Source organism: Trichosurus vulpecula, chromosome 1 (assembly GCF_011100635.1).
Source record: "Trichosurus vulpecula isolate mTriVul1 chromosome 1, mTriVul1.pri, whole genome shotgun sequence".
NCBI lineage: Eukaryota > Metazoa > Chordata > Mammalia > Diprotodontia > Phalangeridae > Trichosurus > Trichosurus vulpecula.
The window spans coordinates 82493022-82509569 of record NC_050573.1 but is presented as its reverse complement, the minus strand read 5'-3'; the positions used below and the strand labels follow the sequence as shown (position 1 = coordinate 82509569).

The 16548-nt window shown below is 40.2% G+C and overlaps 1 pseudogene; it reads right to left on the bottom strand.

The window, feature by feature from the left end:
* Positions 1-1559: 1559 nt before the first annotated feature.
* On the bottom strand, positions 1560-13239 carry LOC118833723 (annotated as a pseudogene).
* Positions 13240-16548: the final 3309 nt, after the last annotated feature.

Genomic DNA, 16548 nt, shown 5'->3' with positions numbered 1-16548 from the left:
AAGAACATAAATTACTCTATTCAATATGTAATGCTTGAAATAGATAAAATTTATGAACAATTAGTGCCCACAACTGCTAACAGAGATAAGCTGTTTCTGAAACACTCATGAAGTAATTTAAAGAATCAGTTTATACTATCAGGAATACTTTTTAAAAATAGATGGTTAGTGCCCTTCCAATTTCCTTCAAAGAGGGAAATACTTAGCATTAGTCCCCAGAACTAAAGTTTATATAAAGAAAGAGATTCAGGTGTTTGAGGATAAACTTAATATTTTTACAGACTATAGAATATAACATTACCTTTGTATGGATGGAAGCATCTTAAAATGACATTACTTTAAAGTGACAAAATTCATTTAGAAAATACTTAATCAACTAATGTGATTGCTAATTACAAGAACCTGCCAAAACTTTTTTCTGTTCATATTGATTTAAATCTATCCACTTTGCAATATTCACTCAAAATCTATCCACCAATCTATCCACTTAGCAATATTGACTCAAAAAATATAATTATAAACAAATATGCCTTTTAAATTTATTATAGCTAACCCTAAAAATACACATTTGGAGCTCCATGTGTGATTAATAAAAACCAAAATATCTTACACAATTTAGCTGTACAAACCCTAAAAGAAAAATAAGCCGCCCTTAAGACTGACAACAATCTGATAATCTTTCACACAATTTATAAACATTTTAGAATTTACTTTTAATTATAATTTTGATTTGGATCTTTGAATAGTTTGCCATTATGAATTTCAGTTACAATATAACCTCAAAACTAATTTAAACAAAATACAAAACCCAAAGAAAATTGGTTAACATTCCTTTGCATACAAATGTCTCAAGTGCAATTTACAGAATAATCTATTACAGGATAGACTTTATAAGTTTAATAGATTACAGACCAATTTTCAAAATGTAAATCAAATGCTATTCCTTATACTCCTTGTGCATTTGCTCTATGGTAGTTTGATCTTGGCTCTAATTTGTGTTCTTATACAATAGCCACTTGGTTAAATTTACCATTTACCTAATAAGTGTATATATGTTTTCCCCTAAGAGACATGTACAGTAAGAAAAAACTGGGCTGTGTAAAACCTGTAAAAATTTGGCCGATCTTCATGAGTAAAACATACCTATACCCATCTCCATAAACCTTATCTTGCTGAGCTATAAATGACACCGAATAACAGGTATATGAAGACCCTAAAAATTGTCAAATTTACATTTTTAAAAACTGTATAGAGAACAAAATATTTTTGAAAATCTACTACTTGGATTTCATAATCTGTAGTAAACAAGTTTCTCAGACTTAACATGTTTAAACTTTACAACTCTGGATCATTCTTATATTTGAACTACTAACTAATTTTCTACTGATGCCTGATTGCTACTGGGCCCATAGGCCTTCCACACTATAATCAATTTAAGCCTGTTTATTAGTCACTGACTGCAAATATCAAATTTCTTTGCCACAAGGTCAGATAATTATATTAAAACTATGCTAAATATGGTTTTTTCCCTTTTTTTCCACAATATGATATGCTCAAATTTAAGGTGCTATTAAAATTGGCTTTTTGCATAACATCTTCCAAGTGGGCATCATGCCTGGAAACCAAACTTTATCAAGATGCACCAATAATTCCCAATGAATCAGCTCCAAACTATACTTCTATTCAGGAATTAGTACTTCTTCCATAATGGATAGTTGAGGCAGACAGCCTTCATACAACTCCACAAACTCAACAAAGGCACTGCAAGAGACTTCACATTCACCTACTCCAAAAGCTAACAAATTTTTGCAACATTCTGCAATTTGAATTAATTCCTCATCCAGTGGTCATGATCTGTTGGTACACACTACTAGTTCAACTAAACGAGGGCATGTCATTCCAACATGGCCAAGCACATCTTTACTTACTCATCTGCCAAAGTAAAGATGGGTGGCAAGAATTTCATAACAAAAGAATGGGTCAAATTCTTCTTCATACAAAAAAGAATACATGACTAAATTTACTTTAAGCAAATGTCTGACAAAAGAATCTCAGTTGCTCTTATGAATTGTATGGAAGTGTGTCTGTCCTGGATTTTCACTGACTATATTAATGTGCAATTGTTCTAATCTGATATGTTTCTCGGAAGACAAAGCAGGAAGCAGCTTAAGAGGTGGTAGTTCAAGGCCTGTTCAGTAAGCCATGACATTGGTCAGTCACTCAAAGAATACCTGCTGGAGAGACATAAGGACAACTGTTCATTTAACAATCTAAGTGTATCATTTTAGTTATCCACTAGTACCTTGAGGGATGGATCATCTATAGGTGTATCATCAATCTTAAGTGACAACAGTGATTTGGAGTTTACAAACACAACAGTAAGTGCAGAGATAAAATGAGACTTTGGTAAATCCACAAAGCTTGGTCAAGGAATAGAAATAAATCCAAGTGTTTTTTTAAAGAACAATTTACAAGTTGAGATAAAATACCTTGCTGCTGTCCACTTTGAAACTGACATACTGTAGATAGTTTAAATGTTTTTTAATAATCTGCTTTATCAGCTCTGGGTGTAGCTTTCAGATAAGATATAGCTGATTGGTTAAGTTCAAACTCAAAACACCTTCACAAGTCAGAAATATGATATATCTGATTCCAGTTTTGACAAACTTGTAGTGCATGAGCCTAATCCAGAAGGGGTAAATATTTAGATATTTGTAGAATAATGTCCTGAAGGAGATTACCTCAATCACGTTGGAGAATTCTCATTGGTGGTCCTCCGTTTCTTGGACTCTTCTCCATTGTTCTCCTCTAAAGAAGTTTTGGTTACCTCACCTCATTTCATCAAACCACAGGGATGTTACCTTGTTGAGGTGTTGTCTCGAAAGAATTCAGACTCAGACTGTCTCTAAATCAAGCAAGGGCATTTATTTAGGGTGATGCTGTTCTCCTTAAGAGACACAGCAGCCCAAGAATTGGAAATTGGTATAGACCCAATAATGGTAATACTGGGTCAAAAGGCATGCACAGTTTTATAACCCGTTGGGCACACTTCCAAATTGTTCTCCAGAATGACTGGACTAGTTCATAACTCAACCAACAGTTTATTAGTATACCTGTTTTCCCTCAACGCCTTCAGCATTTGTCATTTTTGAGGTGGTACCTCAGAGTTATTTTAACAGTAGTGATTTAGAGCATTTTTTATATGACTATAAATACCTTTGATTTGTTTTCCTAGAAACTGCTTGTTCATATCCTTTGACCATGGAATGGCACTTGTTTTTTTATGAATTTGACTCAGTTCCCTATATATTTGAGAAATGAGGCCTTTATCAGAGAAACTTGCTGAAGAAATTTTGGATATTTCTTCACTATCTATGGTAGCTTATAGAAAAATGTAGTTTCCCTGATTATCTCTTTAATTAGGTATATTTTTTCTTTTGCTTTGGATGAGATCATGATTACTACCCATGCCTTTTTTATTTCAGCTGGACCATAATAGATTCTGCTCTAGCCCTTTTTTTGAATTATGTGTGTATCTTTCTGTTTCAAGTATGTCCCTTTAAAAAAATAATGTTGGATTCTGGTTTCTAATCTGTTCTCCTAGCTGCTTCAGTTTTATGGGTAAGCTTATCCCATTCACATTCACAGTAATGGTTACTGGGTATTTCCCTTAACCTTATTTTCTTATGTTTATCCTTCTCTCTTTTTATACTGTCCCTCCTCAAAAATTTGTTTTAGTTTTGACTATTGCCTCCCTCAATTGCTCTCTCTTTTATCAGCCCTCTCTTTTATCCCCCACCCCCCAATATCTCTTATCCTCTTCCCCTCTCAATTGGTTGGTTGTTGTCCTCCATTCTCAAAGAGGACCAAAATGACATCACTATGTTGGAATCAAGGTATAGTGTGTCTGACTGCGGCTGATCAGAGGAATATGAGCTCAGAAGGCTCTACTACAGGTCTCACACAAAATAGTCCATGTGAACTTTTGAAGTGGAGATGTCTCTAAATTTGTGCTTCTCGTGTTTCTTTCGAGCTCCTGCAATTCTGCTTCACTCAGAGAGAACAGTGCCTTCTTTGAGATGGACATTCCGAGTTAGGTAGTCCTGTGCTAGTGTCTCCCATGACACACAATCAATTCCAAAGTTCTTCAGAGAGACCTTGAAAGTGCTGTCTCTTCTGATTTTTTGGCAAGTGTACACGTGGCATTTGAACAGTGTGGCCAGCCCACATTGTTGTGCTCTCTGAAGTAGAGTTTGAATGCTTGGCAGTTTAGTTTGAGAAAGGACCTAAGTGTCTCATACCTCATCCTGCCAGGTGATCTTCAGAATCTTCTTAAGGCAATTCAAATGGGAGTAATTCAGTTTCCTGGAATGACATTGGTATACTGTACAGGTTTCACAGACGTACAACAACAAGGTCAGTACAATGGCTCCGTAGAAAACATTAGTTTGGTAGTCAGTCTAATACCTCTTCTCTCTCACACTTTCCTTTGCAGCCTTCCAAGCACTGAGTTAGCTCTGGCAAAGTGTTCATCAACTTCATCATCTATGTGTACATCCCTGGAAAGTATACTGCCAAGGTAAGTGAATTTATCCATAGCATTCAATATTTTTCCATTTACTGTAACTGATGCTTCCATGTATGGATGGTGTGGTGCTGTCTGGTGGAGAAGCTGTTTTCTTGGTGTTAATTGTTAGGACAAAATGAGCACAAGTAGAGAATTGATCCATACTTTGTGCATCTAGGCCTCAGAGGCTGCATTGAGTGCATAATTAACTGGGAACAAAAAGTCATGCACCAACTCTCCCTGCACTTTAGTCTTGGCTTGTAGCCTTTGCAAGTTAAATAATTTACCATCAGTGTGGTAGCTGACCTTGATGCTGTTTTTTGTCTTCTTTGAAGGTGTCTGACATTACTGAAAACATCATGCTAAAAAGCACGGGAGCAAGTACATAACCCTGCTTCACTCCATTGGTTACTGGGAAAGTGCAAGAGCATCATCCATTATCCAGAACATATGCAAACATGCCATCATGAAAGTGATGTTTAATCCTGATAAACTTCTCCAGGCAACCAAACTTTGCCACAATTTTCCACAAGTCCTCATGATGGACAGTATTACAGACCTTGGTCAGATCGATGAATGTTGTGTACAAACCTCTGTTCTGCTCCTAGCATTTCTCCTGGAGTTGTCAGGCAGCAAACACCATATAGACTATTTCTCAGCCCTTCCTGAAGCCACACTGGTGCTTGGGTAGATGACTATCTTCCAGGTGAAGGATCAGCATATTAAGGAGGACCTGAGCAAGAATCTGGCCAGCAATGACTAAGACACACACACATACACACACACACACACACACACACACACACACACACACACACACACAGCTGTGATTGTCTATTTCCTTTTTCTTTAGAGATGGGCAATGGAAGCATTCTTGAATGCCTGAGGGAATAACCTCCTCTTGCTATATAACCCGGAAAATTTCAGTCAGTTCTTGTATGAGCAGTGGACCCCCTGCCTTGTAAATCTTAGCTGGAATAGAATCAGCATGGGGCTGCTGAGTGTCACTTGTGCTTCAGTTCTGTGAGAAGATGACCCTATGGCCTGGGCCACCTGTGTGCAGGGTTGTGACTATAGCTCCCAGTGTATTCACACTTGTTGCTTTGTCATTAGCCTCTTGCCACAGGACTCTAAGGCAGGTAAAAATGGTAAAATGGTATGGGTGATGTCTTTTGATTCATGGATGAATTGGATTTAAGTGAAGCTGAGTTGCACAAAGTCATCAGCCTCATTCTGTCTTCCAGAGTCATTAGAATAGCAAAACAAAGTCAAGATGACTGGTGATGGCTAAGGATGCAGTGGATGATCTTAGCATCTCCAAAGTCTAACCAAGCTCTAAGCACTCCACAGTGCCTTTTTCAGCTGCCTTCTTGGCCATTGGAACAAATTGTTCTCATTTGCTCATTCAGTCAGGAGAAGTTTTTATATTCTTGGGGTAGATATCCCCTTAACTTACCAAAGGGTTTGAGACCCCTCAATTACCCTCAACTTGGTTTAGCCCACCTGTCAAAACGGTTTATTGGAGTGTGGCTGCTGCACATGCTGTACATGGCTTTTTGGAGCCGCAGGTAAGAGTTGAGTGAATCAGGTGGATACCAAAGGTGGGGCACAGCCCTGAAAAGTGTTTAGCAGCCTTCACCTCAGAGGTACTGGTCTCTCCTTAATACACCCTATGTTCCTCCTATTTCTGTAGTGAATCAGATAGATTTCTATACCTGAGTATGATATATAATCTTCTCTCTTTAAACCAATTCCTCTCTATTTTTCCCTCTACTGTAAAAGCTCTTCCCTGCATTACTCTTTTATGTGAGAAAATTTTCCCATTTTGCCTGTCCCTTCCTCCTTCTCCCCATACATCCCTCTTTCCTACTGTTTCATTTTTTGGGGGGGAGGAATCATCTTGACACAACCAACTCACATTCATGCTTTCTCTCTAGGCAGACCCTTAATAATGCTAAAGTTCTTAGGAATTAAATGAATCATCTTCCCATATAGGAATGTAAACAGTTCAAACATATTAAGTCTCTTATGATTTCTCCTTCATGTTTACCTTTTTGTGCTTCTCCAGAGGCTGTATTTGAAAGTCAAATTTTTTATCCAGCTATTGTTTTTCATCAGAAATGCTTGAAAGTTTTCTATTTCATTAAATCCATTCCCACCCCCACCCCCCCAAAGATTATACTGTTTTGCTGGATAGAGTGTTCTTGGTTGTAATTTTAGCTCTTTTGTCTTCCAGAAAATCATACTACAAGCCTTCTACTCCTTTAACTTGATAGCTGATAAATCTTGTGTGATCCTGAATGTGGCTCCACAATATTTGATGGTTTCTTTCTGGCTACTTAGACTATTTTCTCTTTGACCTGAAAGTTCTGGACTTTGGCTATAACATTCCTAGAGTTTTCATTTTGGGATCTCCTTCAGGTAATGATTGGTGGGTTCTTTTAATTTTGTTTTATCTTCTGGATCTAAGATATCAGGGTAGTTTTCCTTGATAATTTCTTGAACTTGATGCCAGCATCTTCTTTTGATCCTTCTAAGCTTTCCAGTAGTCTAGTAATCCTCAAATTATCTCTCATCAAAGTATTTTCCAGTGAGATATTTCATATTCTCTTCTATTTTTCATGTTTTGATTTCATTTTTATTGTTTCTTGATTTCTCATAGTCATTAGCTTCCACTTGCTCAATTCTAATTCTTAAGGAACGATTTTCTTTAGTGAGCTTTTATACCTTTTCTCCATTTGGCCAATTCTATTTTTTAAGGAGTTCTTTTCTTTAGTGAATTTTTGTGCCTCTTTTCCTATTTGGCCAATTCTGCTTTTTAAGGCATCCTTCTCCTCATTGGATTTTTGTCCCTTTTACCATTTGGTCTATTTTGCTTTTTATGGTATTATTTTCTTCAGTATGTTTTTGTCCCTCCTTTACCAAGCTGTTAGACTTTGTGGTGTGTGTGTGTGTGTGTGTGTGTGTGTGTGTGTGATTTTCTTGCATCACTCTCATTTCTCTTCCCAGTTTTTCCTCTACCTCTCTTACTTGATTTTTAAAATCCTTTTTGAGCTCTTTTATGGCCTAAGACCAAGTCACATTTTTCTTTGAGGCTTTGAATATAGCAGCTTTGACTTTGTTGTCTCCTGAGTTTTTGTTTTGATCTTTGTCACCATAGAACTTTCTATGGTCAAAATATTTTCTGTCATTTGCTCATTTTCCCAGCCCATTTCTTGATTTTTAATTTTTTGTTAAAGTGGGGCTGTGCTTCCAGGGTGGAAGGTGCCCTGTCCCAAATTTTAGAGGTTTTGTGTAGCTGTTTTCAGAGATACTTCTAGGGACTTGTACATTTTCAATTCTTCCAAAGTGCTATGATCTAAGGAGAGATGTGTTTACTACTCTCCTAGCCTGTGCTCTGGTCTGTGAGTGACCACAAGTACTCTTTTCTGCCCTGGAACTATGACAAAGGTCCCTGCTCCACAGTGGCTACAAGCTCTGGTGTGCTACTGCTCCTTCTCACCCTGGAATTGCCACCCAGGACTGTGACCTGGGATCCAAGTATGGGTAAAGAGTCCTGACCCCAGTGCCAGCAAAGAGACACCAGTTATCTCCTTCAGACCTGTTGTTTGACCCCCTTACTGTCTGTGGTCTGAGAGCTGTGGAAGCAGCCACTGCTGATGCTGATTTAGGCACTCCCAAGGCCTGCTCTTGGTTTGCTGGGGCCTGGTTGGCACTTGCACAGCCTACATTAGACTGTACTCCACTCTTACTCCAGTGGGACAGACCTTTCCTACTTTTCCTACCTTTCCTACCGTCTGAGTTGTCTTGGGCTGGAAAATTTCCTACCTGTCCTTCTGTGGATTCTGTTGCTCCAGAATTTGTCCTAAGGCATTATTTAAAATTGTTCAGAGGGCTTGGGTGAATCCTTGACTTTCCTTTGCCATCTTGGCTCCACTTCCTGTTAACTCTCTTTTCATAATTTTCTGGCATCACTCTCGTTTCTTTTCATTTATTTGTTTCTAGTCTAATTTCTTTAAAAATATTTTTATTAAATATGTCCCAATTATATATATAACATATTTAATATGTTTTTTTTTAAATTTGAATTCTACTATGCCCAAAGGTCTACAAAACTGTGAATACCCTTTAATCTAGCAATACCCCTTCTAGATATATATCCCAAAGAGAAGTTTTTTAAAAAGGAAAAAGGACCTATTTGTACAAAAATATTTATAGCAGTTCTGTTTGTGGTGGAAAAGAATTGGAAACTGAGTGGATGCCCAACACTGAGAAATGGCTAAACAAGCTGTTGTATATGATTATGATGGAATATTATTGTGCTCTAAGAAATGACAACTAGGATGATTTCAGGAAAACCTCGAAAGATTTACATAAACTGCTGCTGCTGCTGTTTGTCCTTCATTTTCAAAGAGGATCATGACATCAGGGAGGTGATGCCATGACATGCAAGTGAATTGGATTTCAGTAAGGGAGGGCTGTGCAAAGTCACCAGCCTACTTTCTCCTCCATAGCCATCTGGGTCCAGTGGCCAGATATGGATCAGAATAACTGTAGAGGGCCCAGGATGTAGTGGGGGACCTTGGCCCTTTCAAGCTAAGGTATTTAGCAGGTCTGAGTTTGACTGAGGCCATGCCCATTCAGTGATTAATGCTTAGTAAAAAATGAGGCAAAGAATGGCCTCTTTAAAAAAAAAAATAGATCTGTGAGGGGAAGACCTCCCTTTTATTCCCATTCAGTTTCTCCAGAGGTCTATCATATCTAACTTTTCTAAGACTCTATTCATCTCTTTGACTTCTTTATTAAATTTATGTTTAGATTTATCTAATGCTGAGAGGACAAAGTTGAGGTCCCTCACTAGTATAGTTTTGCTATCTATTTCCTCCTGTAATTAATTTAATTTTCCTTTAAGAATTTGAATGCTCTGCCATTTGGTGCTTATATGTTTAATATTGATAATACTTCATAGTCTCTGATTCCTTTTAGCAAGATGTAGTTTCCTTGCTTATTGCTTTTCATTGGGTCTATTTTTGTTTTTCTTTGTCTGAGATCCATGTTTACTGCCTCTGCCTGTTTTACTTCAGCTGAAGCATTGTAGATTCTGCTCCAGCCCCCCATTTTAACTCTGTGTTAAAGGATATTCACAGTTTTGTAGACCTTTGGGCATAGTAGAATTCAAATTTTTTTAAAAAATTTATTAAAAATGTTATATATATAATTGGGAGATATTTAATAAAAATATTTTTAAAGAAATTAGACTAGAAACAAATAAATGAAAAGAAATGAGAGTGATGCCAGAAAACTATGAAAAGAGAATTAACAGGAAGTGGAGCCAAGATGTGTTTAACTGTTTCAAGTGTGTTTCTTTTAAACAACAAATTGTTGGAGTCTGGTTTTTAATTTTCTAATTCACTTCCATTTTATGGGTGAGTTCATACAATTCACAATCACAGTAATGATTACTAACTGTGCATTTCCTTCCATCTTCTTTTCTTTGTTGGAGGCAATTGGAGTTAAATGACTTGCCCAGGGTCACACAGCTTGTAAATGTCTCAAGCCAGATTTGAACTCAGGTCCTCCTGACTCCATGGCCACTGTTCTATTCACTGTGTCACCTAGTTGCCCCTCTATCTTATTTTCTCATATTTCTCTCTCTCTCTCTCTCTCTCTCTCTCTCTCTCTCTCGTCCCTCCTCTAAATTGTTTGCTTCTGACCACTGCCTTCTTTTATCTGCCCTTCCTTTTATCACTCCTCCTTTTTTCTTATCCCCTTCTCCTCCTACTTTCCTCTTGGATAACATAGATTTCTATAACCAAATGATTATGCATATATATTTTCCCTCTTTGGACCAATTTAGATGTGAGTGAGGTTCAAGTATTGCCTTCCTGGTCTCCCTCATTTTCCCTTCTACTATAAAAGCTCTTCTTTGCATACCTCTTTTTTTGTGAGATAATTCCCACTATTTGTCATCTTCCTTCCCTTTCTCCCAGGGTATCCCTCTTTTATACATATCCATTTAAAAAAATCATCCCAACATAATCGACTCAGTCCCACACCCTCTTTCTGTATAGAATCCTTCTAACTGCACTAATCATAAAATTCTTAGAAGACACACATATCATCTTTGCATATAGAAAGGTATATAGTAACCTTACTGAGTCCCTTATGATTTCTTTTTCCTGTTTACATGTTATGATTCTCTTAAGTTTTGTATTTGAAAGTCGTATTTTCTATTCAGCTCTGGTCTTTTCATCAGGAATGCTTGAATGTTTTCTATTTCATTAAATATACATTTTACCCCCTGAAGGATTATATTCAGTGTTGCTGGGTAAGTCATTCTTGGTTGTAATCCCAGTTCTTTTGCCTTCCAAAACATCATATTCCAAGCCTTTTGCTACTTTAATATAGCAGCTGCTAAATCTTGTGTGATCCTTTCTGTGGCTGTTTCTGGCTTCTTTCCTTTTGACCTGGGCTATCAGGAATTTGACTATAATATTCTATGGAATAGAATTTTGGAATCCCCTTTAGGCAGTGATCAGTGAATTCTTTCAATTTCTATTTTACCCTCCAATTCTAGGATATTGGAGCAATTTTCCTTGATAATTTTTTGAAATATGATGTCTAGGTTCTTTGATCATTGCTTTCAGGTAATCCAATAATTATTAAATTATTAAATCATTGCTTTCAGGTAATCCAATAATTATTAAATTATCTCTCCTTGATCTATTTCCCAAGTCAGTTTTTTTTTTCAAGGAGATATTTCACATATTCTATTTTTTTTTACATTCTTTTGACTTTGTTTTATTGTTCTTGATGTCTCATGGAGTCATTAACTTCCACTTACCCAATTCTAATGTTTAAGAAATTATTTTCTTCAGTGAGCTTTTGTGCTTCTTTTTCCATTGAACAATTCTACTTTTTAAAGTGTTATTTTCTTCAGAATATTTTTGTTCCTCTTTTACCAAATTAGTAGTTGTCTTTTCATAATTTTCTTCTTTTGCTCTCATTTCTTTACCTAACTTTTCCTCTACCTCTCTTATCTGATTTTGAAAATCATTTTTTAACCTCTTCCAGGAATTCTTGTTGGTCTTGTGTCCCACTCATATTTTTATTTTGAGACTTTGCTTGTAGCTGTTTTGATTTCATTTTCTTCTTCTGAGTTGTCAGCACAGTAGCTTTTTATGGTTAAATTCTTGTTGTTGTTGTTGTTATTTGCTCATTTTTGATGCTATTTCTTGATTTGGAATTCTCTGTTAATGTTGGGTACTGTCTCAAGCGCTGTTCTCTTGTTTTGCACTCTTGTTTTCACCCAGGAAGGTCCTCTAATCCCTTGGTATTGCAATTGGTACTGATCTTCAGGGTCCAAAAATAATGCTATTCTTCTGAGCCTCTGATCCCTTAGGGTCAAAAGTAATACTGCTCCTCAAGGCTTCCATTCCCTCTTAAATGAAAGTGCTCCTTTCTGCCCTTCAACTCTGACTCAGAAATAGGTATAGGCAATGGAGTTGCCAAACATTGTCCAGACCTGCATCTAGTGCTAGCACAAGTTTTCCCTGTAATCTCTTTCTGATTAATTATTAGGTCCCCTTACAGTCCTTGGCTTGAGAGCTCCCATGGCTGTTGCTGCTTCTGTAACTACCACCTAGTCCAGGGGTGGGGAACCTGAGTCCTAGTCCCACCACTAGTGTTTCATCCACATGGGTTCCAGCCAGCTTCTACCTGTGTCACAAATCTGTCTTTCTTACTTTTCTATGTTGTCTTGGCCTAAAAGAACATCTCACTCTGACCTTTTGTTGACCCTGCCACTTCAGAATTCAATTTGAGGCATTATTTTAATGTTGTTTCAAGGGAAATTTTGAAGAGTTCAGCTAAATGCTTTCTCTACTCCACCATCTTGTCTCATTTCTTTTCCCACTTTCCCCTCTACAACTCTCAGCTCTTTAATTCTCCCAGAAATTCTTGTTGAGCTTAGGCCCAATTAGCATTTTCCATTGAGGCATTAGTTGTAGCTGTTTTCATGTTATTGTCTTCTGAGTTTGTGTCTTGGTCTTCCCTTCCACCATAGTAGCTTTTTGTCATTCTTTTTTTGCTGTCTTCCCATTTTTCCAACCTATTTCCTGACTTTGAACATTTTGTAAAAGTTGGGTTCTGCTCACCTGGAGTGGGGAGGCACTGTATCAAGCTTTAGGCTTTCTCATACTGCTGTTTTCAGAACTAGTCCTGAGGGTCTGAAAGTTTTTGGTGCTTCCAAGGTGGTGTGACATGGTGAGAAGTGTAGTCATGGCTTTCCTGGTCTGTATTTTGATGTTTACAGCAGCTCCTTGCAGCTGCAAGTGCTAGCTATCTTCTTGGTTCCGGTATTGTAACCAAATCTCCCTGTTCCCATCTGGCTACAATTCCTAGCGCTCTTCTCTGCCTTGGGACTGCAATCAGGGCCACTGCTCCCTTGTGACTGATCAAAAGCACTCCTCTCTGCCCTGGAATTGTGATCCAGAACTGCTTGTTGGCAATAGAGTTGCCAATCAGCCACAGTTGTACTCAGTGCCAGCAAAGCAACCTTTATAATCTCTCACTGGTCCTCTGACTCCTTTACTATCCTTGGGCTGAAAGTTCCTGAAGCAGCTGCTACTGCTACTACCTCCAAAGCCAGCTGCTGCTGGTGCTGCAGTCATTGTTCACGGGCTCGGGACAGGCCTCTACCCCAGTGTAAAAGATCTCTCCTGCCAACATATCTTACTCTAAAAAAAGTTTCATCTCAACATTTAGTTGCTCTGCCACTCCAAAATTTGATTTGAGTTGTTATTTTACAATTGTTTGGAGGGGAATGTTGAGAAAGTTCAGCTGGGTTGCTGCCTCTAATCCATCATCTTGGCTCTGCCCCCTTCTATATTTTATCACTTGGGATTTTTTTTGATAGGGGAGTGATCTGGTTAGAGATACTTTAAGAATATTAGTTTGTATACTGTGTGAAGGATGGATTGAGAAGGAAGAAAATGGAGGCTGGGAAGATTAGAAAGATCAGGAGGGGCCAGTTATGAGGAAATTGTATAATGCCACTGAGATATGATGAAGTCCTAAACTAGGATACTGGCCAGTTAACTTTGCAAATACAGAGGTAAAGGGTTTGGTGGAAGAGGAAAGGATGGATCCATAGTTGGGAAGCTGAGACACTGAAAGAGCATTATAATGTTCTCAACAGAAATAGGTGTATTTGGAGAAAGGATGGGTTTAGTTTAAATTATATATTGGACATGCTGAATTTTCAATAATTTCAGTAGAGAAAGGTGGGGTAAGAATGGGTCTGTTATAATAGGGGAGAACAATTAAGGGAAAGTAGGAAGATGATTTTGCTGGAAAAGTTTGAAAAATGGAAGAGAGCTGAGAAAAATTCTAATGTCGGGAACGGAAGCCTCAGTCTTGCACTTGAATTAGCTTTTCCCACCTCAGTGCAATCTTGAATTCCTAGGACAAGTTTCCTCCTGCATTCCACCTTTCAGCTCCTCCCCCAGGACACCCCACTTGCCCGCAAATGCCCCTGCCTGTCTTCACAGACTCCTCCCCCTCCGGACATGGGGGGGCGCTGATGAGTCGGAGCTAAGTCTATGATTCCTTTTACCCTCTTTTCCTTTTTTTCCTGGCCTACACCCAGCTTCCTGGCGCTGCTATGGTAATAGAGGGGCGGGGCCTCCTCAGGAGGAGGAGCTGCGCTGTCACCACCCCCACCCCAGCTGTCCTTTGGACTAGGCCTAGGCCTGCAGATGCTCCTAGCTGGGCCGGATTCCCGTGCTACTCCCTCTCTCCCGGGGCCCTAGCTCCTCCCCGTGCTCAGCCCTCCTCGCCTGTTCCTCCGGGCTCTTTCCCAGGGCAGCTACGCCACCCCGGCAGCCCGCCTGGACCGCCTACCCCAGCAGCTGGACAGCGCCCGTCCTTTGCCTCCTAGGCAGCTTGCTTCAGCCAGGGCCTGGCTTTTTCCAACACCCGCCCCACGGACCCTCGCCGGTGGCCCTTGCAAAATCCATCCCCTACCCCTACCCCAGATCTTCTTGGCTCCCTTTCTCTCTCTCTCTCTCTCTCCACCGCTCCAGCTGACGTGGTATCCAACATTCTCCAAGCCCCACTACCTGCCCATCCACCCTTCTCCCTTGAGCTTCACCAAAGGTAATTTCGGTTCTTGGTCCATCCTTCCCAACGCTGCTCCCACCCACCTGCTCCCTATGTAACAAAGCTAAGCTTTTTACTTGCCATCACCATCCCCACCCTGCTTCCTGTACAGCTCGATCTCCTTTGGGCCAACTACACTCTGCATCCTCCTACTTTTACCCATTTCTTATTAGTGTAAACTCCAGTTCCTGCCCAGCTGTGGCTTCCCTCAGCTTAACTCATGCTCACTCTTTTCAACTATACACGTTGCTCAGATAACAGAATCTCCCCCAGATTGCTCTGGTACCCTGAAGGTCCAGAGTCTTGGGAGGGATAAAGAAGCTGCTGAGGAGACTGTTTCCTTCCTTTCCTTTGAAGGTTGGGCAGAAGGCCCCTTCCTCACCTTCCCTTTCTCTGGCTCCATGGCAGACAAGCCTGAGGAATGGAGTACCCGACTCTCCTACCTTGTTCTAGGAGTAATCTCTCTACACTCTGCTGTGTACACTGCCAGGGTGAGTGGCCCAGTATCTGGGGGTGGAGTTTTGAGAAATTGTATTCTTTTACATCATCAGATGTCATAGAATACTTCAATGGGAGTCCTTGGATACTGTAGGCTGGGTGGTGGGCGGGCCAAGAACTGTTTGTTTTGACCTTTCAGGCTACAAAGATTGTTTTTGGACCCTGTGTAGGTTAATCAGCTCCATTTTAGTCTGGCCAGTGTAAAAGTGTAAAGAAGGTGTGTGATACAATGTAGATTCAAGTGGAGAAAATTAGTGTAAATATTGGTGGATGGGAATGGACAGGAAGTTGAGTTTAAAGTTAGAGGACCAGCTTCTGGCTCTGTGCTGTTCAGAGGGTGGTATATGGTCCTTTCTTGTCCCAGTGACCTAATTTTCCCTTTCCCCGTGTTGCCAGGTGAACCGAGGGGCTGCAGCAGGCTTCCTACTTCAAGCCCTAGCTGCAGCTGCTGCATTGTTTCCAGGCCCCCAGCCAGATACCAATAACCAGATGGGAACCTGGGTGGCCACAGTCATCGGCCTCCCTCTCTTGGCCTTTGATTTCCATTGGGTGAATGGAGACCGCTCTACAGCCAATCTGCTTCTGGGGGGTGGTATGGTCCTGGCCATGGCCGGGGACTATCTGGGCCCAGAGACCCGGGCTGTGGCTAGTCAAGCTGTGGCCCTGGTGGCTGCAGTAACTATCCTCATTGTGTCTGTCTTCACTGTCAACACTTACGGAATGGGTGGTGGTGTGGCACTAGGTGCAGCCAGCCTCATGAGCCGGCTGGAGGAGGAGACTCTCCTGGTATTCCTCCAAAAAGAAGATGCATGCAGATGGGCCCTGGCTGTGGGGAGTTGGGCATATCGTTGGGCTCTTCACACTCAGCACCTGGAGTTGGACTGACCACTGCCTAGGGCTGATGCAAGCAAGACCCCTTCAGCAGCAAATGATTCCTATGGTATCAACTTGATTCTGAGGATGCCATTGAGGCTAGCTGGGCAGGTGCTGGATCCTGTGGGACTTGTGTTGGAGGAAAAGGCAAGGCAGGTGTGTGTGGTTGGGGCTGGCTGCCTCCTTCCTCCTGTACTTTCCTGCTCCATCCCTCATTGGCTAGGACCTTCCTATGGGGTTAGCTGCCTAGGTTTTTTTTCTTTGCTGAAGAAATACAATCTTTATGATTGCTGGAATGTGGCAAAGGGATTGGCACACCCTGGACAAGGAAGGAGCCTGTGGAGATGGAGCAGGTGTCCTGCTAGTGAGGGGCTCTACCCAGACTGGGTTTTCTAGAACTATCTCCCTCACAGTCCCTTCCTAAGGCCCCAAGACCTCAGTACTTCCCC